The 25110-nt window shown below is 40.8% G+C and overlaps 1 long non-coding RNA gene across 5 annotated transcripts; it reads right to left on the bottom strand.

The window, feature by feature from the left end:
- Window positions 1-22795, bottom strand: LOC112659818 (uncharacterized). Of its 5 annotated transcripts, none has more exons than XR_003136521.3 (6): window positions 22730-22776; window positions 18181-18247; window positions 14758-15002; window positions 14391-14455; window positions 11809-12018; window positions 1-489 (listed from the first exon to the last, which is right to left on the bottom strand). It is a non-coding gene; the product is annotated as an uncharacterized LOC112659818 (long non-coding RNA). The 5 variants fall into 5 exon arrangements; XR_003136518.3 differs by lacking the exon at window positions 1-489 and adding an exon at window positions 505-813; XR_003136519.3 differs by lacking the exon at window positions 1-489 and adding an exon at window positions 505-810.
- Between the last annotated feature and the right edge of the window lie 2315 nt (window positions 22796-25110).

Below are 25110 nucleotides of genomic sequence, written 5' to 3'. Positions count from 1 at the left end.
CTGTAATTGATTGAAAGTGCTGAGTCATTAACAAAATCACTTCCATGACTTTCATGCCCAACTCAAGGTGATTGCTCCAGTTAGCCACGTGGGGGTGGATTTATGTCTGCCGATGGAGTCTGGGAAGTTTGGTGTTGATGATATCTAGCTGTGAAAACTAAGAGTCCGATAGTTCACGCCAACTCAGCCGCGAGCCAGCCTGCTGTCTCCTAACTTGCATTAATGCTGGCTCTGGAATGTCTATGATCTGAAGTGATGGCATCCTGTAATAGGGATGGTTGTGGAGAATATATCTCTGCTGCCAGAGTGTTGAATGTGTGGGTTCCAGACCTGGAGTATCTCAGGATTCTCTCTCTATCCTTCACTTCACCCAGCTGCCCAGTCCTCCAAAGCTAAGCACCATCGGCTCTTCTTATACATGTATCAGGGAGGCAGAAATCTTTTTCTCTCACTCTTCTAGATTTTTCAGCTGGGGCTTTGTCAATGAGACTAACAAAAGACAGATTGATGAGAGAAAAGTATATAGATTTATTTAATATAGGTTTTACGTGACACAGGAGCCTTCATAAGGAGATGAAGAACTGAGGAAATGGTTGGAGCTGTGTGTTTTTATACTGGGTTTGATGAAGAGTAGAAAGTTGTGGGAAAACATGATAAGACAAAGGACTATGAGCTATGGGTAGGAAATGGGGGAAACTTGGCAAGATCTCTTTATTTGGATTCCTCCTGGGGTCCTTCCATCTCTGAAGATAAAGATGCTTCTTTCCTCCAGGTAGAGAGAGGACATCTGCCATGTGGGAGTCTTAGGACCTGCTTCAGGGAGAAGGGAGAGGTCAGAGAATCCCTCAGGCATTTGCTGTTTTTATTCCCTTCAACTTAAAATGCTCCATATGCCAAGTTGCCATATTTTGGGGTACTGTTTTCTAAATCCCATCTATATCTATCTATCTATCTATCTATCTACCTATCATCTATCTATAAAAATATATATATATTTTAAGAAATCATCTCTTTTTTTTCATCTCTTTCTTAAATCACTTTACTCTTAGGTGATGCAGTATTCATTTTATATTAGAATGATGCATCAGTGAAGGGAAATATATTTAATTTTTTTTTTAAGTCTATAAAGAGAATTTGCTTCAAAGCCGAAAAGATAGGATTGAACTGTTTTTTCCTTCCTTTTAATACCCTAGGATTAACAACATTTTTCTTCCAACTTAATTCTGGAAATAAAGGATTAAGAAGCATTTACTAATATTTGGAACCAATATAAGCTGATAAATGTGTGCTATTAAAATAATAGTACTTATATTAATTGGTGTATTTTCCTGAAAAGCAGCTTTTCAATAGGCATCAAAGGCCTTTTAAAAGTGTGCACACCTATTGACCTAGTAATTTCCTTCCTAGAAATTTATCAGAGGGAAATAACTAGACAAATGGAAAGATGGATGTCTAAAGGTATTCAGTATAGAGTTGTTCATAAGGGGGAAACATTAGGAAATGTTTTAATGTCTTTTAATGTCTATCAGTGAAGGATTGGTTGGGTAAACAATGGTATATTCATGTTACAAAAAGTATTATATAATTAAGAATACTGTTATAGAAGTATTTATATTACTTGGAATAATTCACAGAAGATGTGATCAAGTGCAAATGTCAAGTTATAAAATATTCTTTATAGCATGACTCCATTGTTATAAGAAAAATATTAGAAAGTTGCAAATAAAAAGTTAAGAACATCATTCCTGAACAACCAATGAGTCAAAGAAGAAATAAAAAAAATCTTGAAACCAGGTAAAGTGGAAACACAATATGCCAAAATTCATGGGATGCAGCAAAAGCACATCTTAGAGGGAATTTTATAGCAATCAATGCTTACATTAAGAAAAAAAAATAAAAGATTTTGGGAACCTGGGTGGCTCAGTGGTTGAGCAGCTGCCTTTGGCTCAGGTTGTGATCCTGGGGTCCTGGGATAGAGTATTGCCTTTGACTTTCTGCAGGGAGTCTGCTTCTCCCTCTGCCTCTGTCTCTGTGTCTCTCATGAATAAGTAAATAAGCAAAGTATTAAAAAGAAAAGAAAAAAAAAGAAAAAAATCTCAAATATACAACCTACCTTTATACCTCAAGGGACTAGAACAAGATTTAAAAACTAAGCCAAAAGTTAGCAGAAGAAAAGAGATAATAAATATCAGAGCAGAAAAAAAATTGAAATAAAGAATAGAAAACAATTGAAAAGATCAACAAAACTAAGAGTCTGGTTTTTTTTTGAAAAGTTAAACAAAATTGACAAATCTTTAGCTAGGCTTACCAAAAAAAAAAGAGAAAATTTTAATAAATAAAATTGTAACTCAAAGAGGAGACATTATGACTGATAACACAGAAATACAAAGGATTACAGAGAGTACTATGAACCATTCTATGCCAACAAATAGGACAACTTAAAGGAATGAATAAACTAGCAACATACAACCTACCAAGACTGAATCACGAAGAGATAGAAAATCTGTGCAGAACAATAATGAGTAAGGAGATTGAGCAAGTAATCAAAACCTTTCCAACAAAGAAAAGCCCAGGACCAGATAGATTAACTGGTGAATTCTACCGAACATTTAAAGGAGAATTAATGCCAATACTTCTTTAACTCTTCCAAAAAATTGAAGAATCAGCATTACTCTGATACCAAAGCCAGATAAGGACACCACAAGAAAAGAGAACTACAAACCAGTATCCCTGATGAACATAAATGTAAAAATCCTCAACAAAATATACTAGCAAACTGAATTCAACAACCTATTAGAAGGATTATACAACATCAAGGTGTCTACCTGCTTCAGTTGGTAGATCACGCAACTCTTGATCCTAGCGGTAGTAAATTTGAGCCTCATGTTGGGTGTAGAGATCACTTAAAAATGAAATCTTTTAAAAAATAATATAAAAGGATCATATAACATGATCAAATGAGATTTATCCCTGGGATGCAAAGACGGCTCAACATATGCAAATCAATAAATATGATATACTACATTAATAGAATGAAAGACAAAAAAAATCATATAATCATCCCAATAAAGAAAAACATTTATTAAAATTTATCATCCCTTTGTGATAAAAATTCTCAACAAATTGAGTATAAAAAGAACATACCCAATATATATCAATATAATAAAAGCCATGTATGACAATCCCACAATTAACATCATATTACATAGTCAAAAGTTGAAAGTTTTCCCTCTAAGATCAAGAACAAGACAAAGGTGTTCACTTTCACCACTATTGTTCAACGCACTACTAGAAGTCCTAGCCAAAACAATAAGGCAAGGTAAAGAAATAAAAGATACCAAAATCAGCAAGAAAGAAGTATAATTTTCTCTGTTTGAAGATGACATACTCCAGTACATGGAAAATCCTAAAGACAGCACAAAAAAACAATTAGAACTAATATTTGAAAAAAAAAAGAACAAAAAAAGAACTAATATTTGAATTCATAAAGTTGCAAGATATAAAATCAACACACAAAAACTGGCTACATTATTATACACTAATAATAAACTACATGAAAAATAAATTTTAAAAATATCATTTATAGTAGCATTACAATCAATAAAATACTCAGGAATAAATTTAACTAAGGTGAAGTGTAAGATCTGTACATTGAAAACTATAAGACATTGACAAAAGAAACTGAAGAAGACGCAAATAAATGGAAAGATGTCCATGTTCATGGACACTCAAAACCATCCATAGATTTAATGCAATCCCTATCAAAATTCCAATGGCATGTTTTATAGAAATAGAACAAACAACCCTACAATTCAGGTGGAGACACAACAGACCCTCAATAGCAGCAAAGCTTGAGTAATCATCTTTACTCAAAGTCTATGATATAAATGTCTATTATGTCTAAAAAAATCATTTTATAGCAACACCTGGACTAGTGTCAAGCCATGCTGACACATAAAATTAATCACTCTTCCTGATTTCAAACTATGTTACAAAGCTATAGGAAATAAAACAATATGGGACTAGCATAAAAATAAACACATAAAAATTTTTAAAAATTAAAAATAAATAAAAATAAAAATGAACATATAGGCCAATCCAACAGAACTGAGAGCCCAAAAGTAATCCCACAGATATATGATCAACTAATATTTGACAAGAGAGCCAAGAACACTAAAGGGAAAGAATAGTCTGGAAAAACTGGATCATCACATGCCAAAGAATGAAATTAGACTCCTATCTTATACCACTCACAAAAATTAACTCAAAATGGATTAAAGACTTAAACATAAGAATTGAAACCATAAAAAACTCCTAGAAGAAAACACAGGGAAAAATCTTGATATTGGTATTGATGATGATTCTTTGAATATGACCAAAAGCAAAAATCAACAAGTGGGACTGAATCAAATCAAAAAGCTTCTGCACAGCAAAGGAAACAATCAATGAAACAAAAATGCAACTTACAGAATGAGAGAAAATATTTGTAAAACACGTATTTGATAAGAGGTTGATATCCAAAATATAATTTAAAAACTCACACAACTCAATAGCCAAAAAAAAAGAAAAGAAAAATCAGAAGGAAAAAAGCAACAAATAATCTAATTTAAAAATGGACAAAAGACGTGAACAGATATTTTTCTAAAGAAGACATACAAATGGCCAACAGGTGCTTAACATCACTAATCATCAGGGAAATTCAAATAAAAGCCATAATTAGACACATGCTTGTTAGAATGTTTATCATAAAAAAAAAGACAAGAGATAACAAGTGTTGACAAAGATGTGGAGGAAAGGGAGCTCTTGTGTGATATTGGTGGGAATGTAAATTGGTGTAGCCACCGTGGAGAACAGTATGGAAGTTCCTTAAATATTTAAAAATGGAACCACTGTATGATCCAGCAATTCCACTTCTAGGTATTTATCTGAAGGAAATGAAATCACCGTCTTGTAGAGATATCTGCACTTCTTTGTCTATTGCAGCATTATGCACAATAGCCAAAACATGGAAACAACCTAACTGTCCACTAATGGATGAATGTGTAAAGAAAATTCAGTGTCTATGTACAACAGAATGTTTTTTATCCATAAAAAAGAAGGAAATCCATCTTTGTGACAACATGGACTTAAAAATCCAAACTTGTGGAAACAGAATAGAATGGTGGTTGCCAGCGGTGGGAGCATGGGAGAAATGAGTGGATGTTAGTTCAAAGGAAACAATCTTCCAGTTATGAAAGGAATAAGTTCTGGGGTGTATGGCACAGTGATTACTGTCATCAATACTACATTGTGTACTTGAATGTTGTCATGAGAGTAGATGTCAAATGTTCTCACTGTAACAACAACAAAATGGTGCTTATGTGAGGTGAAGGATGTGTTAACTAATTTTACTGTGGTAATCATTCTGCAATATACAGGTGCATCAAATCATCACACTGAACACCTCAAACTTACACAACACCATAGGTCAGTTAGATCTCCATAAAGCCAGAGCGGAAAAAGGTAGCAGCAATCATTTTGTGATTATAGAATCATAAATGGAATTTATGAAAATTATTCTTCTTTTACTGATGTATCCTAAAATTTTAACAGTAATCATCTGTAATTTTTGTTAATAGTGAGTACTCAGACAAATCAAGGAAACCCAGATCTTCCTCTCTTTCTTAATTTCAATATAGAGTCATGACTTCTACTACCATCTACTTTATCAAATATGGGAGTTGGTAGTTATTACCACTGGAGTTCACCCAGAGTGATGATTAATTTTATGTATCAACATGGTTTGATATCAGTCTAGGTGTTGCTGTAGGATTTTTTTTAGACATAATTAACATTTATATCAGAGATTTTGAGTAAAGATGATTACTTTCCATAAGGTAAGTGGGCCTCATCCAATCAGTTGAAGGTTTTAATAAAAAAGACCAAGTTCTCCCAAAAAAGTAGGGACTCTGCCTCCAGACCTGCCTTCGGACTCAACACTGCAACTACTACAATTTTTGTATTTCCAGCCTGCCAGCCTGCCCTACAGATTTCATACTTGCCAATCCCATGATCTCATGAGTCAATTCCTTAAAATAAATCTCTCTATACCACTTACTCTCATACTTTGTTTTTTTTTGTTTTTGTTTTTGTCTTTGTTTTTGTTTTTGGTACTGCTTCTCTGGTAAATGTGAAGATCATTTGCTTGAGAAATTCTGATGGCCGAGGGACAGTGCATTGGTGATCAGGTTATCACAAAAGTGGCACTGGTTGGTAGAACATTCTGTTCTATCCACGAATGCTACACCCATCCCAGCCATACTTGATCTGCCTATCGCACAGAGTTAACAGGGCCAAATAAGAGCCGAACTTGACTGGCTGATGCCAACTGGCCTTCAACAATAAACATCATGGTGTTAGCAAAGCCTGTAGTTTCTTCCCTGACCATGTGGATCACAGGACATCTTGATGCACCTTCTCCACATGGCTGCCGCACGACCACCTTTGGGAAAGGGTGCGGAAGTTTTTAAAGATAGCTTTAGCTACAGCTGCATTAAAGAAGAGAGCTGTGGGATCCAGAAATGCAACTGGCTGAGTAAGCCTTCACCAGCCAATGGAATCTGAAGCCCCGTAGGGCCCGGGATGGTCTCAAACCCCCCATTGCTTCCCCCTCATCGGACACAGTGCGTAACACCTGCTGGGACCTGAGTTAATATTATTGAATGAGTGGATGAAACAAAGGATGAATGGGAGCTCTTCAGATTTAAAGGAAGTCAGCCCAGGTTCAGAAACAAAAATCCAGCCTCGGAGGCTGTCAGGTAATGTCTGGCAAGGATGTAGACAGAGCTGCTTTAATTAGCACTTACTGTGTCATTCTCAGCCCTTATGCAGCAGACGGCTCGGGCCACATTGTTTCTACATCGTCACTCTATCACACGCATCACCTTGAATGGTTCCTGGAATGGACCCATCTGGGTCAATCTCTATATAAACCACCAGTAAAGCAGCTGAGGAAAAAAAATCTGCTGTGAAGTAGCAGACATTTCTACGGTTTAATTTCGTTTTGTTAAGAAGCCAGGCTGAGGAATCTATAAAAGTTAGGGAGAAAATTGAGGCAGATGCGATGAATACTGTTTTTGTGTGTGCTCTTAAATAAGGTAATTTAAGAGATGGCAATTGGCAAAGGGGAAATATACATTTTTAATGGATTCTCCAATAAGCAAAAGCAAACATGAGACAAACACCAGTGTGTGCTTGTCTATTCCACCGCTTTCCTGCCTGGTGTCTTCCCAACCCTCTGTTTGCAAAAAAGCCCTTGGGAAATATTCTATTTTTTAAATTTTTTTATTTTTAGAGAGAGAGTGAGAGCACGTGCTCATGAATGTAGGGGGAGGGACAGAGGGAGAGAGAAAACCCCAAGCAGTCTCCACGTCCAGTGCAGAGCCCCACTTGGGACTTGGTCTCACAATCCTGCGATCATGACCTGAGCCAAAATCAAGAGTGGGACACTTAACCAACTGAGACCTCCAGGAGATATCTTATTTAACAAAACATCCAAATTTGACATTGCCTCACGTTTATGGAAAGGCAATTTCCTTTACGTGCTCCCTAGCTGAGACCCATACTTCTCTTGATCTTTACCATTTCCCTTTTAATACTGTATTTCTACAACTTCTTTTCCTTCCACTCAAGTTATTATAAGATCTTGTGGCTATTATCAATCACACTCAAATTTTCTAAAATAAAAATGAGGACCTCAGTTGAAAAGTGTAAATGTAGCCCTGGGGCTGTGTGGTTAGCTCTTTTAAGGAGCAGCAGGCCACGTGGAGTTAGAACACAAGAGATTTATTGGGAAAACACTATGAAAGATAAAGAGGGGGAGGGTAGGGATAGGGTAGAGATAGGTGAGGGGAGCCTTCAGACTATAGGTCTGACACTGGAAAAAGAGAATGTTCTCCAAGGAACAATAGGAAATACATATTTCTCTTTTTTATATACATATAAAGAGATTTATTCTAAGGAATTGGTTCACATAATTTTTGGGCCTGGCAAGTTTGGAATCTGTAGGACAGGCCGGCAGGCCAGAAACTCAGTGGAATTGATGTTATAGTCTTGAGGCAGAACTCCTTCTTTTCCAGGAAACCAAAGGTTTTTCACTTATCCATCTGTCCACTGATTGGTCGAGACCCACCCACATTATGGAATGTGATCTCTCTCCTTAAAAAAAAAAAAAAATAAAAAAGATTTTATTTTTAAGTCATCTCTACACCCACCATGGGACTCGAACCTAAAACTCTGAGATTAAGAGTCACATGCTCCGCCAACTGAGCCAGCCAGATGCCCCAGAAAGTAATCTCTTTTATTTAAAGTTACTCATTATAGATTGTTAACCGCCTCTACCAAGTCCCTTCAAGACAGCACCTACATTAGTGTTTGATTAACTGAGTACTATGGCCTAGCCAGGTTGACGTATAAAACTAACCAGCATGAGGGGAAAGGAAGCAAGATGGTGTAGGAAGAGTCTCCATGTAAAGGGCAGCCCTGAGAGAGTTTCAGCGAGCCCAAGAAGGAGCTCAGGGGCAGAGTCCACATTAGTAGCCAGGCCCTAGACACCGCCCCACCCCACCCACACCCTGCCATGCTCAGCCACTGGCTGGGAGTTGCCCAGAAAGAGCACAGCCTCAGCTCAAACACTGTGGCAGGTCCCAAAGGTGCTGTAGCTATACGCTACCATCTGATTACACCATTGGCAGAGAAGAGAAAGGGATCCGACATACAGTCCTTGTCCATTCCCATCTTCCATCCTCTTCTCCTACCTTATCTGACACCTGATTTCTCCCTTTCGTGCCATCCATGAAACAGCATTTACAATCCCGGCCTCCTCTCCCTCTTTCCCTTCCGTCCATCCCAGCATTTCCTCTGTCCGCTTCTCTCCTCTTCCATTCTCTTCATTTCTTCTCCACTTCTCCCCTAGCGTCCTCTTGTCATTTGTAAAAGCTGTCGTGCCACCTCCCCTTTCCTGACTCTTCAAGAGTGTCTGGGTTTGCAGGCATCCTGGACGTGGGGGTGTATGCTCGGGGAGGCATCTCAGCACCCCTTCTTAGTCATGGTGAAGAGGGGCAGGCTGGCACCAACCCAAATGCACGCTTAAATAATGGGCACAGGAGTGCCAGAAAATTAAAACACAGCATGGAATTGCTGAATTCACAATTTTATTGTCACTGATTGCCTGGTGGCTTTGCATATTGAAAAAAATCTTCACAGCTTCCTCTGTTTTCCATGGCTTGGTTAATGTGCAGATAATTCTAGTGGTAAACTTTATATTCCCTTCATCCTGCTCCTCCCCTCCCAACCAGGCAAAACAGAGAAACATAAATTCACACCATCACAAACATGCTTTGTATCTCATCTCATAGTTTACCTTCAGTAGAATCATGATATTTTACAGCTGAAAGTTCCTTGCAAATCATTTATCCCAATCTCACTCACACTTCGCAGATGAGAAGAATGAGGCCAGAGGTGACTTGTTCAAGGTCACAAGGGAAGTTGTGGAAAAGGCAGACCTAAGCCCAGTTCTGGAAGCTGAGCCAAATAGTTGCTCATGTCCCCCTTCTGAGGGGTTAAATGAAGAGATAGATAGGATAGATGCCCTTTACAGATAAGGAAACTGAGTTTCAAGTCTTTGCAGGGAGGAAGGGGCATAACCAGGCTTCCTGGCCTACTTATTACTATTTTTAACTGGTGACACTGTCTTTTGCTCAGCACCAGAGTAGACAACTTCCCTGTTAGAATGAGAGGTGGAGCCTGGCAACGTACACATGGAAATACAGTACTTGCGGAATCTATCACCGAATAATGATAAAGGTGGGATAACATCTATCATTTGTCTAGCACTTCATGGTTTTCAAAATCATCTCTTACTCATTATTCTACGTGGTCAATATGATCGCTCCAGCAGGTAGTTAGGGCATGTTTCAATAGCTCCATTTTGAAGGTTGAGGAGATTACAATGATTTGCCCCAAGTCACATATTAGGTGGGGGGAAACCAGGATGAAGCCCAGATTTTCTGACAGCCAGCACTCTTCATACTCCTGATCTGTCAACTAGCTCATGGGTCTGAGTTTCTTTCTTTTTTTAAAAAAAATATTTATTTATTTATTCATGAGAGACACAGAGAGAGAGGCAGAGATATAGGCAGAGGGAGAAGTAGGTTCCCCACAAGGAGCCTGTTGAGGGACTCGATCCCAGGACCCCGGGATCATGCCTTGAGCCAACGGCAGATGTTGAACCACTGAGCCACCCAGGTGGCCCTGGGGTTTCTGTTAGAGCAGTCTTGCACACCCAAGGATTGAGTGATATTGGCAGCCTGCTTCAGAATGAGCCACTTCTTTCTATGCTCAATGTCATCATTCTGGTTCATGCCACTCTCATGTCTACTTCAATCAGCACAACAGCTCCCTAGCTCACCCCCTTGCCTCACCCTTGCTGCTGTCTAATCCATGTTCTGAGCTGTTCCACACTGCAGCCGGAGTGCCCTTTCTAAAGCAATAGTCCTGCACTCTCAAAGGTGTGCATATTTATCAGTTACACGCATGTATTACTGCTACCATATTAAATGCATGTGTAAATGTATGTAGAGTCAGAACTATTTAAATGTGGTTTAAGAGACTCTTCAGGATGTGACCCTGCTCATCTCTCTCAATCCTAATTTCTTACTGTTTGTCTCCTTGAATTCGCCCTCCAAGCAAATGAACAACTTGCAATGTCCTGCTCTTGTTCATCCATCTGTGGGCTCTATCCCCTGCCGTTGCTTCTGCCCAGAATGTGACTCTCCTCTCTCCACTTTCTTCCTGGCTTTCCTTGTACCAGTTAATAATTACTTGTTCCTCAGGCCTCCAATAAAGCTTAACTTCCTGTGGGAAGTCATCCCACATCCTCTGAAATGAGGTCAGGTGATGGCACTTGCTACACTGCAAAGTCATTTTTGTCTTTCTCTTTACTCGACTTCATTTCTCAGTAGACCATCAGCTCCTTGAGGGCAAAGCTGTCGTTTGTTGACTTTCCAGAGCTACACAAGTGCCAAATATGTCAACAACTCTCTGTGAAAAGAACCCATAAATATCTGCCCTCAGCCCAAGGGTTTCTGTTGAGTGGAAAATAGGAATGTAAGCAGCCCATCAATCACACAGGTCTCTTGGGGTATAATATTTCTGACACCCACTTTTTCCTTTAAACTGCCCAGCGGGGCATCTTTCCCTTGCCTGGGAATAAAAATGCAGACATTCCACAACCACAATTTCCCACAACTTCTCTGATCGCTCTTGCAGTAGAAAAATCACTCAGTCCTTTTAAGTCACAATGAATTTAATAATGAATGGCGGGCAGCCCAAAATACCAGGCAAGACATCAATGTTCACAGGAAGAAGATAGAGGAGGAAGAAGTTTCCCCCTGACCCTCTTAGGGTCCTTGGCTGGGCCTGAATATTAAACTGACAAAGGCAGATTAACAGGAGACAAGCACACCCATTTATGTGACACAGTGGCCTCCATATGGAAATGAAGATCCAAAGAGATGGTTAGATCTTAGCGTTGTTATGCTAGGTTTGATGAAGAGTGGATAGTTCTGGAGGGATATGACAGAAGATGAGGTCAGCATACCAAATGGGGAAACCTCGCAGAACCTGTTTGTTTCAGGTTCTTTTCAGCATCCCCTGTATCTTTGGAGATAATGATGTTCTTCTCCAGTACGGGGATGGGAGTACCTCTCATATGAAGGCTTTATGACTTATTTTAGGGGAGAAGGGTAGGGAAAGGTCAGAGCGACTTACCCGCTACTGCTGTTTTCACAGACTCCTTCGGCTTCAAATGTTCAATATTCGGAGGTGATATATTTTGAGATAAGTATATTCTGAGACTCATTGATAGACAACATCTCACTCTCCACCAACTGTACTGCCCTTCTTCTGGGAGAGGCTATGGTTGGCTTTTTCCTTTTTCTGGTCAATCTTATCCCTCAACCACTGGCTACAATCTCTAACCTGGCAGAGTAGAATGGGTGGGTAGAAAGGGAAGGAAAGAGAGATAGTGAAGTTCTTAATGGACTGATGTCAGAGTAGGCTAAAGTTAGTTGGGCTCTAATGGGATCCCTGGAGATTGGCAATGAGGAAGTCATGTCCAGCCATTGGGAGGATCAGAGTCATGTCCTGGAAGATCAAACCAGACAGGCCTAAGATGGCAGATGCCATGACAGGAAACTCCTGACCAAATAAGGAGGAAAAGGTGGGAAACCTTGCTTTCCACCCCAAGTAATCAGTATCTCAAGCCCTTGCTAACAGTTGTCAATAAGAGAAATTCAACCTCCCAGGCATGCAGTGCTCTCTCTCTCTCTCTCTCTCTCCCTCTCTATCTCACTACTCTCATGTCCCAAGAGTATATGTCTTGGCTTTAATAAACTTTCCCACTTGTGTCTCTTGTCTGCTGTGCTGCATGTCTGTCCTTGAAATCATTCTTGTGACAAGACCAAGAACCTTCAACAACTCTATTGGGTCTGTCTGGGTCAAGGTCCGAGGGCCCAGACAGGGTCTTCCCAGATCACCCGGCAACATGGATACTGTCATATGATGGCATTATGATCTTTGAACCTTACAGATGTTCCAAGTTGACTTTTTCTTGTGAGTACTTCCATGTGTTCTCTCTTCTTGCCTCTTAAATGCTTGCAGGAGGTTGTCTACAACAACCCCAGGCCAATATTCCCAAACCAGGCTGCCTCTCAGGTCCCTAGGCTACAGACAGCTTTGACCTGCCACTGGGGAGCTGCAATAACACAACCCTCTTTCTGGTGATCACAGGTCATTAATGCTGTCCCACGGATGAATCTGGCATAAATCTTCCATGAGTTCCCAGTTGCAGAGAACATGTGTTCTGTTCTCCCAGTGGTTTGTGGAAGCCTCTCTCACTGTGTAGGAAGGAGGGGTCAGACATCTAGTTGGAAGCTCAATTAGAGAGGGATGGTCCCAAGGGGGAGGCCTCTAAGTAAGGCTAAAGCTTTGATTCTCTGAGACACTCCATGGAGAATAGACATAACAAGTCTTGGACTTGCCCAGTTGATGGGCATGAAAAGATGAAACCTGAGTCAGGGCCCCCAGGCACTCATCACATAGTGGTTGACAGTGGTTCCCTGGGAACATGCACAATTCCATAAAAAAGAACAGTTTATAACTTAGGCCTATGACCTAAGCCTGAATTCCCTTTCTTGATTGCTGAAGACAGAGGATTCAAAAGTTAAAGATGGCAAATGGAAACCTTCTCTGCCAGGTCTTTGCTAAAATTGGTCTTTCAATAGGCACATAATTCCTCTACATTTCCAGGTCAAGAATTGAGATAAGCAGGCTGTGGAGTTTGGGTGATCTGCATCCCATTTATCACTGCTTCATCTCTTGCTTACTTAAAAGGTGAAATTTTCCATAGTGATCACATTGGCTTTTAAAAATTCAGTTAATGAATTTTAAAAATACACAGTCATCTTAAATTGACTGTTCTATCCCTCTAATGCTGGCATTTATTATTCCATTCCTTAGAATGTGTTGCAAGATAGCAATTTTATGTGGAACCCCTCTAAGGTGACTATAGCAAGATGAGACTTCCTGCAGTCTTTTAGAGCTTAAAAAAAAAAGAAAAAATTTAGGGGTATTGCTTAATCAGCAGCTTTAAAAGACCCAAATGAAGTCATAAAATGCATGCATGTCTTTAAGAGTATGTTCATGAGAATAACATTGTAAGGCCTTACTAAAATACTTACAGTTCAGAAGTAGGAAAATGAACGCTTGAAAATAGCAGAGCATTCTTTGTTTCTCAATTTAATGAATTTGTAATACAAAAAACATCCAATAATCCATTTAAATAACCATGCCTGGTTTGACACAACAATTCACACACACATAAACACACATACACATACACACACACAAAGAAGAAGTTGCAATTGAAAACTCAGGACAATCATGCTGCCCTCAGCTCAGACTATTATGCCAACAAATTAAACAGGAAGAAGGCCCAAGATACAGCCAGAATGTGTCCTGTTCCTTCTAGACACAAGTGTAAAATTCCTGGCTTTTAAAGTAATTCAAATTTGTATTCCTTAAGGAGATGTTGTGGTGCTCGAAATGCAATTTCTTTGTTTTCTTTGAGGGGAAGGTGTGTGTGTGTGTGTGTGTGTGTGTGTGTGTGTGTGTTTAAAACTAAATGGTATTGAGGGCTTAAGTGTTTGAGTCCATGGAAAGAGAATAGACCATATGGTCTATTGTAGAATAAGTAATTACAGACTTATTAAAAATACATGTTAATTTTACTCACTGACACTCCATGATAATGGCTTCCTTAGGATCTAATCCGTTCTGCCGATTAGACTTACCTATTTCTAGTGCAGGAAACTCGTTCTGAGCACATGGCTTGAGCAAGATTCAAGTTGACCCAGTCCTACACCAAAAGATTAAATCACTACTTTTCAGTGATGTAGACAATTTAAGATTATTTTCTCTGATGGCCTTTAAATTCCTATTTCAAGCCAGAGGCAGAGAAAGCAGAAAAGAGGTTTCTGCTCCCCTCAACCCCACAATCTGAAGGGAAGAATAATATGAAAAATAATAATTTCATTGGTGGGGTTAAGATATAAATTTCCTTGAATGTAGTACTCATTTAGGTTAACAACCCCAGATTAAATTGCTGATACTTGAAAATTGGCTTAAAAATTTTATCCCATCCAGTTGGGGGAAACTAACCTTGACATTTCTTCTAGCTGCTAATGACGAAATTACTTATCAGTGCTTCTTGAACTTGAATTTGCTTGTGAATCACCAGAGGTCTTGTAAAATGCAGATTCTGATTTAGTAGGTCTGAGTGGGGCATGAGACTGCATCTCTAAGGAGCTGCCTGGTGATGCTGAGGCTGGTCCAGACCAGTCTTTGAGTGGCAAGATATGGCTAACCGACAAGATATTCTGGTGTTGACACATGCATACTCTAGCCTGCAAATGGACCAAATGGCTGTATTAGCAGTCTATTAGTTCAAGGTGGATATAACCCAGGCCTATAATATTACATTTTATTTTCATAGATTTTCCTTCTTTAACTATATGAAGGGTCTTGAGAATTGGTCATTTGCACCAGAAACTCCAGACCATCCATGGAATACAATTACAGAATATATTCCTCTCTCTCATAACCTGTGTGTGCTACTCAATAATTTGAGGCCAGTAAAAAAACCAAAGCTTTGGGACACCTGGGTGGCTGAGCAATTATGTGCCTGCCTTGGGCCCAGGACATGATCCTGGAGTGCTGAGATCAAGTTCCACATCAGACTCCCTGCATGGAGCCTGCTTCTCCCTCTGCCTATGTCTCTGCCTCTCTCTGTGTGTCTCTCATTAATAAACAAATAAAATCTTAAAAAAAACAACAACAACAAAGCTTTGTTGTCTCTGAGTATATATAATTCAAATCAAAGCCATGTTTCTTTTTAAATGGAAATAGATTTATTATTTTTGATGATTCCAAATAATATATACTCCTTGTAAAAAAAACAAATAATCTGATGTGTCTTCTTCCAAAAGCAACTTGAATATGTATCTCCACAAACTATGACACATTAAGACATTCAAAAAGTTGAAACATCAAATATGAAACCCTGGAAATGCCAAGGATAGTTTAATGCCAATAGGCTAAAACTAGCAGTAGGTATCATCTATTGAGTGTCTACTTTGATGAGCATCCTACCATATACTTGGGCTATATTATGTACTTCCCATACTATCATGGTCAAAGTTCTTGGAGTCAAGCAAGAGACACCAACTTATTAACCCTGAGCAGAAAAGGATGTGTTAAAACAGTGTGAGAAGTTCACTGAACTGAAGACTAGGAAAGTGAACTCTGAAGATGGGTAGACATCAAGGAAGGCTGGCCAGTAGGGACCCAGTCTAGAGCTCACCATTGGAGCACCATGGTGATTAGGACCTGCTTCTGGCCTTACTCCTGTCAGACTGTGAGCCTCTGATACAGCCACCAGCAGTGATTTTACAGCTGTCCCCCAGACAGGAGAAACTGACAGAGGCAATAATAGAAGTTTCTGCTTCTCTGTGGGGCCAGAATCTTGCCTCCCCACCAGGACTCACACAATGAAAGATTGACAAAACAAGATAAAACTAAGTCCACAACTTTTCATGATCTTGTTTAATCCTCACAACAAACTGATGACAGGGTTCAGGACACATCACCCCAAAATACGGCATCTTGGCATATTGAATACAGGTATACACTGGAGGTTATTATAGGCTCGGTTCCAGACCACAGCAACAAAATGAATATCACAACGATACAAAGCAAAGGAATTTTTTGGTTTCCCCGTGCATATGAGAGCTATGTTCACATTATACTACAGTCTATTAAATGTGCAATAGCATTATGTCTAAAGAAGCAAGGTACATACCTTAATTAAAAATATTTATATTGCTAAAAAAAAAAAAAAAGGCTAACCATCATCTGAGCTTTCAGGGACTCATAATCACTGACCACGGGTCACCTTAACAAATGTAATAAAGAAAAAGCTGGAAATACTGCAAGAATTACTGAAATGTGACACAGAGACACAAAGTGAGCAGATGCTGCTGGCAAAAAGGTGCCAATAGACTTGCTCAGAGCAAGGTCGCCACAAAGTACGCTACTGCCAAGTGCAGTAAGACAAGGTATGCTTGCATTTGAAGGTGAAGGAATTTGGGAACGGCATATGCGCGAAGGCCTTTCTGACTCTTCCCTGAAGCAGGTCATAAAACCCTCCTGTGAGAGGTGGCCTCCTTAGATCCAAAGGAAGGAAGTATCATCATTTCCTGAGACAAGGGATGCAGAGAGCAATCCAGACACACAGGCCTTCCTAGATCTCCCCAAGTTCACCCCACTTACCTCCTACTCTGTCTTTATCCTTCCACGGCTGTCCACAACGCATCAAACCTAGCACAGGAACACACAGAGGGTGCCACCTCCTTATGAAGAACCCCCGTGTCATGTAAGACTTATGTTACATCAATATGTATGGTTTTCTATTGCTAATCTGTATTTTATGACAAGGGTACCAGCCAAGGATGGAGAAAATTAGAGGAAAAAGTGACTCATCCTCCCTCACACTGGAGAGGCTGATATAATTGTTGGCATTTTCAAGAAGAGGAGTCTGGGTCCTAGGGGTGAAGGGGCCTTCCCAGAGGAAAGCCAAGGGCCTGCTACGAGAATTCAGCACTCCCCTATCCTAAAGTCATTCTTCCTGGCTCCCTGCTCTTTGACTTCACTCCTCACCCTGCCTGGAAGAGGTTACTTATCATTCATCCTTGTATTTTTTTAAAGATTGTATTTATTTATTTGAGAGAGAGAGAAAGAGAGAGCACAAGCAGGGAGAGAAGGCAGAGGTAGAGGGAGAAGCAGAGTCCCCACCAAGCAGGGAGCCCAATTCTGGGCTGTATCCCAGGATCCTGAGATCATGACCTGAGCTGAAGCCGGACCTTTAACCAACTGAGCCACCCAGGTGCCGCTCATCCTTATGATCTTTGGGATTATAATCTTACTAGTTTTCTAAGGAAGAGCAGGAGAAGAAAAACCCAGACAAAAACAAAGGAATTAATGGATCTCTTCCTAGCCAGTTGCTGTCAAAACCTCATCTCTAAGAGAAGCTGGAGAATTGGGGAGGACAAAGCTGCCACAAAACCCGCCCTCCACCTCTTCCCTTGACCCACTTTCCATATTTTCATGTTCCCAGTGACACACTGAGAAATTTGAGGCATGGCATTAGCCTTTCAGACTCATCCCCAAGGCAAATGTCCTTCGTTCCTCATTCACCTGCGGATGGTCATCACCAGTCTCACCTATGAAATGTATTCACAGCAGAAAGTTCTTAGCACCAGAAAATCATCCCTCTGCCATGATAGGATGAGCGTGGTACTGAAAACCCCTCAGCAGTAGCAATGGCCCTGGAGTGGGAGGCTTATTGTCCTAACGGAACTCCCTGGCTCAGGCTGTACCTGGAGGGCTGGCTTTGTTTTAAGAAGGTCACAAAACAAAAAATAAATAATAAATAATAAATAATAAATAAAATAAAATAAAATAAAATAAAATAAAATAAAATAAAATAAAATAGAAGGTCACAAAACCAGGCGAGGGAGCACTCACGATAAGCTGAAGTCCACCAGGATGTCTTAGGTTAGAGAAATACTCAGTATTGTATATTTCTTGAAGTCTGGAAATGAAATTTTCTCCCCATTACTTTCGTAGTGGTCTAGATTTCACGTCCTCTCCCAGCCCTATCCCCACTAGGAAAAAATGCTTAGCTCAGCAAAAAAGATTAATACATCAGCAATTCTCTTATCGTGTGTATTGATTCTCAAGGGGCCAGGACAGAACCTCAAAGGTGAGTGTAAGTGGAAAATACATGTAGGCAATATTCCACCAGCTGTATTTATGAGCCATTTAGAGTGTCCCAGGAGGGCTGCAGTTTAAAATCTATCAAAGCTTTGGGTTTTTCTCTTCTTCCCAAGGAGATGCCAACAATGGTTCATTTTGCAAGATCTGAATGATTCCCATGAATGGCACCCGGAATGAGAATAGTGATTAGCCTGCCTACAAATGAGGCATGCTTTGAGGTTGAAGGAAAGTAAACCTACAGTGTTTTGCTTAGTACCTCTCATTTTAATGTCCTACGGATGCATGTTTTGGCCTCTGATGGCACCAGTCACTTCTGGTTTTACATGTAGTGAGTTTCATCATTACCTCTGGGCATGCTGCGTTTTGAGGACCATAATATCAAATCCAATTTCTCTACTTGGTTCTCCTCCTTTTTCTGACTCCTTCATTGTTTAGAACGGTCTCTGATCTCAAATAGGACTCAAGAAATAAGTTTGCTGAATGATGCATGAAGCAGGCCAGTCCCCTTAAAGATGGATCCAGTCATTCTCACTGATGCATTGATTCATTCATCCAAGAAACATTGATGACAATCCACTCTGTGCCAGATTTTGTTCCAAGGTTCCAGGCACAGAGAAATATATTCTTAAAAAAAAAGCCCACAGTCCCCAGAAGGTGACAGACAGGTAAACATGATCACAGGACCATGTGGGATGTACTAGAATAATAGAAACGGCTGCCATTCTGGAGCACTTCCTATTCCCACACTACATATGTCAATGCATGTTATCTCTAATGGTCCTACTACTCTGATAAGTTTTATTAGACCCTTTGTTTAAGGAAACAGATTGAACTGTTAAGAAACTTTCCTACGGTTACACTGCTATTAATCTTAGGACTGGGATCCAAACCTGGGCTTTGCAGGTTCCAAAACTTCTCTTTTCTCTTGCTTTTAGGTGCACTATGGGAGCAAAGACAGCTAATTCGGACACTGCGGGGGCTCCGGGGAAAGTATCCAGAGCAGGTGAGCAAGGGAGAGATTCTGGAGAAGGAAGAGATGCTCCCCTTTACCACTGCTCCTCATAACACTTTTGGACAGAACTTCATAAAATGTGCTGGGACCCCTGAGTTGTGGGGAAAAGGAAGGGGATGATCCCACCCATCTCTGGTTGCTACAGGAACTGTAATAACCCAGGACAAGTATCAAAGGGGCAGGGAAGGAACAAAAAGACCAAACAATAAAGATGCCAGCATGGGCTCTGGGACAGGTAGTCAGTAGTAAAAGTGAAGTGTCTCTTGGCCCTAATGAGTCCAAAAGAGGAGTCGTGGCAAGGGCATCCACCCGCAGCATCAGAACCCACATAGCTTCAGTGTTGTCACTTTGAAGAACCACACCTCCCTCCCACTGCTTCTGCCAACTTCCTTCTTATTTGTCATTTGTTTTTTATTGGAGTTCAATTTGCCAACATATAGCATAACACCCAGTGCTCATCCCGCCAAGTGCCCCCCTCAGTGCCTGTCACCCAGTCACCCCAACCCCCCGCCCACCTCCCCTTCCATCACCCCTTGTTCACTTCCCAGAGTTAGCTGTCTCTTATGTTTTGTCACCCTCACTGATATTCTCACTCATTTTCTCTCCATTTCCCCTTTATTCCCTTTCACTAACTTCCTTCTTACCTGGCTAAGGAAAGCTCCCCAAGGCCAGGGTCCAAATTAAATAGAGTGAATCATTATTTTGAAAGACAGAAGATTGTGAGTCTCATTTAGATGAATTTTTTAAAACGTTCCAAAAGCTAGAATTTTTAAAAAGGAATTCCGATAATTACATAACAGTGTTTCTTTCTCGCTCTCATTTTATTTCGCTATAAACTCAGAAATGAATGGGGCTACTAATAAGGAAAATCAACTAACTGAACCTAAGATTACAATTTATACAAACACTGTTTTGTATACGTGCAGGTATCATAAAAGTACAGCCCTTCACTCGAACTTTTTATATAAGGTCACTGCGTTTTAATTAATAGAGGTTCCAAATGCTAGGCCCGATTAGGGAAAGTTTACCGCACAGCAAATCATGAGGTGGATTGTTGCAACGTTGTCTTTGTATTGAGAAAGAATTCTCTGAGTGCTGGTATCAAAAATGTTTGAAGCCACTCAAAGCGGAGGGAGAGATTTAGTATGCAGAGCTGTATTGTGTCAGAAGCCTCAGTTGCCCTGGAATTATTTTGCCTTTTATCCAGTGGTCACTGAGTGTGTAGGGCAAGGCCAGGTTTCTAGAAATAGGAGTGTGACCCCATGCATCAACACACATACATGCTATGGGGGGGGGGGGGATATGGCTCTCCCACTGGGAAACGCTGTGTGAGTGGCAAATGTAACACGCACTCATCATTCCCATTCTCCTGTAGCTCTGTTTCCCCAGAGAGTGAGTCGAGCGTTTTGTGGTTAGATAAACCTGCCGCCGAAGGAAGAGGAATCATGGTTTAGAGTTGTCACAGCATCTGTCCAGCATCCAATTTACAGGAGAAACAGCCAAGATGAGAAAATCAGGTTTTTGCAACCGGGCTGAACTTTCTCTTGGCTTACAGGGTCTCTGGACCCAAAGCAAAACATAAATAAATAAATAAATAAATAAATAAATAAATAAATAAATAAATAAATAAATTTTTTTATTTTTATTTTTTTGCTTTCAACTTTGCCACACTTGCACGTGCCTATTGGATTTAACTGAGTTTCTTGATGCACATAGTTTGCTCATTTTTCAGAAGGTGATGAGACGGGCATTGGGTAGAGGGAGGGGGCTCCCAGGACCTAGCTCAGAGGTATCGAAGTGTCCTGGAGAGTTATGGGTGGCGCAGAGGGAGCCAGATGAAATTCATACTCTGATGCTGACTTTACTACCATTTCGGAGGCCCTCCTTAAGATGGCTCACCGCGACCGCCACCAAGACCTGGCCGGACATGGTGATCATCCAGGACCCCTGCACTGCCCCTCCACCAGACCAGAGTTGAGTTGCAGACCTCCGTTCCTCTCTGATCTGGAACTATGCTTGCACCTGACACCGCTTCCTCCATGAGGGGAGAGAGGCCTGCGCTCCCAGGATTGTCCGCTTGTCCACTGGTCCAGGGAGCTGTTTCCTCAGCTGCTCCTCACCCTCCACCCATTTGACATCTCTTTTTATGCCTATTTTCTAATTAAGCCTAAGTCATGACAGATGGCATCGTGGGGCTGATTAAACACACTTTGGGAGCACCATACAGCACCTGGGGTGCGCATTCATAAGAGAGGGCTCCAGCTTTGGCTGAAGTGGCTCTCTGGGATCCCGACTAAATTGGAAGAAAAGGAATACATGAGGGGAGGAGGGGAGAGGGGGGGTGGGAGGGGAGGAGAGAGGAAGGGAGAGAGAGTACCTCAATACCCCATATGCTGGAACATGTTTTTTAAAGTATCTTATTTTAATTATGTTAATTTTTAAATCAGTCTCAATCTAAAACTAACGTTGAAAAAAGATAGTGGATGAGAAAAGAATTTTCAAACCCCTACTCCACTCACCATTGCCTCCTGCCCACCCAGGTTTTTCTGCCAGTGATTTTGACCCACATAAGGAGGCAAGAGCCTTTCCCTAGTGAGGAAAGGAGGACAAGAAATAAATCTACTAGCACCCTCTAAGCTGTTTGTTGATTTTTTTTTCTACCCAACAATTCTACCTCCATCTCAACAACAACTCTCCCTGACTTGATAAGCTTTCCCACACATCCTAATTTGATGCTGGGAATTGCCAATGATCTCTTATTTATAACAGGCACTCAGTTCAGCGAGACAGAAAAGCTAATTTCCCCTGTAGATTTGAAGGCTTTCACTTGCCCTTGCCTCTTTGGACCCCTTCCTCCCTGTGTGTGCGTGCACACACACACACACACACACACACACACACACTCGCATGTACCCACACTTCCCCCATATTTGCAACATGATTTATTTTTCCAATGTATAACTTAATTCACCTATTCCTTTTTTAAAATGATCTTATTTTTAAGTAATCTCTACCCCTAATGTGGGGCTCGAACTCACAACCCCAAGCTCAAGAGTCGCACACTTCACCAACTGAGCCCGCCAGGTGCCACTTAATTCACCTAGTCCTAAAAGAAACACTTATGAAACATCTGTTAATGTCAAATTCTGGGCTGAGCCCTGCCCCCAAAATGATTTCAAAAATCTGCAAGTGGTACGAAAAAACTGGCACCAGCCAACTCCAGATTTCTGAACCTCCTTAACCTCCATTTGCTCACCTATGAAATGGGCACCTGCTAACACATACCTGACAGGGCTGTTCTTACTAGTAAATGTGATGGTGCTTGAGGAATGTAAAATCTTTATAAACGTTAGGCACCTTTATTGCATCATTAAGACAATCTTCAAATGGAACATTCTATCGAGTTCTCCAGTCAGCCCCTTGAAGTTCAAAGCTGTCTCCATTTGTGAATCTTCTTTTTCCTCCTCAGCACTAGCTCCTCTTCTTTCAGCTTCTCCACCTGGAATGGAGCTATATCATCTTAGTCTTTATGATTTTTGTTTTCTTCGTCCCTCTTTTCCTCTTGCTTCTCCTTTGTCTCCATCTTTGCATTATTATTACCATTATTAATTATTATTTGCTATTATTAACCAAACCTCACAGATCGATTGTAGTTTAAGCAGAGTCCTGGGAGAGGCAAAGAAGGTGGGAGAGATGGAGAAGCCGAGAGGCAGCGGTCTGGGGTGTACATTATCAGATTGGCAGCCAAGTTGTGAGAAGTAAATACATTTCAGAGGAGATTACTTGAACTTTCTTTTGGGACAATTTAGTAACAGTAAGGATGATGCATTACTTCTGCCCTGGCTTCTAGCCAGACCAGCTCTGGGAAGTGTGGTCAGTCTCTCTCACTGAACTTAGCATCCGGAAATCAGGCTAAACCAGATGAAGAGCTTCCCTCTGGCCACTAACCTATTTGCAAAAGAAAAGAGAGAGTGAGATCTCCATTGTTGGAGATCATCAAATAAATCATGAAGCCTTTTTCTGATCATTAGGAAGTCCAACATCCCAAGACCCTCCCGGTCACCTGCAGACACCCCTTACATGTGCCGACCCTTCTCCATCCATAGGGCAGCTGTGTGCAATGGCCAGGCTCCCCTATGCAGGGGTGGGAGGGTCAATCCTGCAGGGTTCAATAAGCCGAGTGTATGTTGGGTTGCACCCACCAGGGAGGGGGTATCTTTTTTCTAAATCATACAAAGGCATCTTGGTGTGAACCAGAATGAGTCCATTCGTCCTCCATGCTCTGTAGGGAAAGCCATCTTACAGAAACCACTTTCTCCTTGCTCCTTCCTGGGCATGTTTTAAACCATCTGGATATTGTTCATTTTTCCTCTCTTCCAGGCAGCATATGTAGTGGATAAAGTGTAACCATTTGGATTTAGACTGAACTGAGTTTGAATCCTGCAGCTGCCCCTTGCCATTCAAATGGCCTTGCAGAAACGACATACCTTCCCTGCACTTCACCCTCCCCATTTGCAAAACGGGCACATAATAAATGTTCTTGAAGGATACTTTTAAGGATTAGAAATAGTAGAATTCATGTACTCATTACAAGAATACAGCCATTGATAGTCAGCAAACCACCCTGGAAGAGAAAAATACCTTTCTTGAAGTTTCTAAGAAGAAAAGAAAATCTGTGCCTATCATAAACAAACTACAGCAACTTGCGTGGGTTTTTAGAAATTGTTGTTGCATTTCACATGAAAGTAATCTGCATATATAAATATTTATATTATCTTTAAAAAAAAAGGGTTGCCTTGGTGGCTCCTGGGTTGGACGCCTGCCTTCGGCTCAGGTCGTGATCCTGGGATCTGGGATCAAGTCCCTCATCGGGCTCTCTGCATAGAGCCTGCTTCTCCATCTGCCTGTGTCTCTGCCTCTCTCTCAGTCTGTGTCTCTCATGAATAAATAAATAAATCTTTCTGAAAAAAAAAGATTCATATTCATCAAATAAAAGTGTTGCATCCTCTTTTTATAATAATGCACTCATCCTAGTCTACTAAGTTGAAAGAAAAATTCAATTTCCATTTTCTCGGATTTATTTGTTGCTTTTCAAGGGAAACGTATAGCTCAAAACTAAGTAAATATCTAGATCTTAGAGGTGTGCCTGTCTCTTACGGAAGTCAACATGACGAACCAAGGTAAAGTGTCTGCAAATGACAAGTGAATCAGAGGTACAGAAACAAAACACAATTGCCTGAGTAGCATATGACCACGAGAACCTCGGACCTAGGATGAGAAAAACACGTCAACACCTCGAACTTTCAAAATGGGCCTCAGGATTCATTTGTCTAGACAGTGGATTGAAGTGGTGGTTTCAGTTCAGTTGGTTAAACATTAGAGCTGAGAATGTCATCGTGATCATGTGGCCCAACTCCCTGGTCAGAAAACCACACGGCCTCCTCATGCAGCAATGCTGACGTCATAGCCAGGTTTTCTGATGCCTTGACCACTGGAGAAGTCACTATTTAATCTACAAGGATGTGAAACATTTTCCTAAGAGACCCACATGATTCTGATGCTATAGGGAAGGAACTTTGGGTCTTTAATCTTCTTGGTCTGCACTAGCTCCGATTATACTCTCCGGCCCGAACAGGAGAGGCAATGTGGCAAATCAGGGGAAAATG

This window comes from Canis lupus, chromosome 35, assembly GCF_003254725.2.
Source record: "Canis lupus dingo isolate Sandy chromosome 35, ASM325472v2, whole genome shotgun sequence".
Classification (NCBI taxonomy): Eukaryota; Metazoa; Chordata; class Mammalia; order Carnivora; family Canidae; genus Canis; species Canis lupus.
Note: the sequence above shows the minus strand (reverse complement) of the source record. Positions and strands in the feature narration are given on the sequence as shown.